The following is a 1,163-nucleotide window of genomic DNA, read 5'->3' as shown; positions in this document are numbered from 1 at the left end:
ATATATATATATATATATACTCACACACATGTATGCATGTATATAAAGCACATCAATTTTTTTTTGTTTCGTTTAGGACCACATTTTTACATAAATGTGATCCTTAAAAAATACAGCTTCATCATTTTGTTTGTTTGTTTGTTTGTTATTTTGGCTGTTTTCTTTTTAAAGCTTTCTTTTTTCTTTCACATGACATAACATGAAAACACTTTCTATTTTGTCGTAGTTGTTATTGGATTATATTGTCATTTTCCATTATTATATGCGTGTTTATATGTGTATATATATATGTATATATGTGTATATATATATGTATATATGTGTGTATGTATGTGTGTTTGTTGGGTTAAGAACATGATGGACTAGCTTTCTTTTTCCTTCTTTTTTTTGGTTTCTTTTATATTATTATTTTCCTTAAAATAAGCTTTATATTTTTTTCAATTAATTATCTTTTTATATGTGATGAAGGGAACGTGGATGGGTGAGGTAAGTGGGTGTGTTTGGGTATTTTTTGTTATGATTTGTTGGTTTTTGTTTGTTTTCCGTTTAATTTTTTTCTCCATTTTTCATTTCGTAGTTTTTTTTTTTTGTTTTGTTATAATTGTTATAATGATAATCATTGTTTTGGTCCAATATTCCCCAGGATACAAACACAACACTGTTCATTTGAAACTCTCTTATATCACAGTTAAAAGAATCCTGGGTTTACGGAAATTCAGTACAATAATGTTTAATAAACGAATACACACACACACACACACACACACACACATATATATATAGGCATACACACACACAGATACGCACACATATATACGACAATTCATTTTCATACGCTGTGGATTTTGTTGTAATTGTTGTTGTTCGTGTTCATTCATTTTTTAAATATAATTAATTTTCGTTCATTTCTTTTATTCATCTTCTTGTTTTTAATTTATATTTCAGTTTCTTGGTAGATGCTGGCGGATATTTTCCCCCTACCTCTCTCCTTGCTTAGAAGCAAAATTGTTCATCTATTTATATATTGTCCAGTATGTATGTATGTATGTATGTATGTATGTATGTATGTATGTATGTATGTATGTGTATATGTATATGTGTATATGCATATGTATATGCATTATTATATATATATATATATATATATATGTACATATATATAT

This window comes from Octopus bimaculoides, chromosome 15, assembly GCF_001194135.2.
Source record: "Octopus bimaculoides isolate UCB-OBI-ISO-001 chromosome 15, ASM119413v2, whole genome shotgun sequence".
NCBI lineage: Eukaryota > Metazoa > Mollusca > Cephalopoda > Octopoda > Octopodidae > Octopus > Octopus bimaculoides.
The sequence above is the reverse complement of the archived record's forward strand: the minus strand, read 5'-3'. Positions refer to the sequence as shown.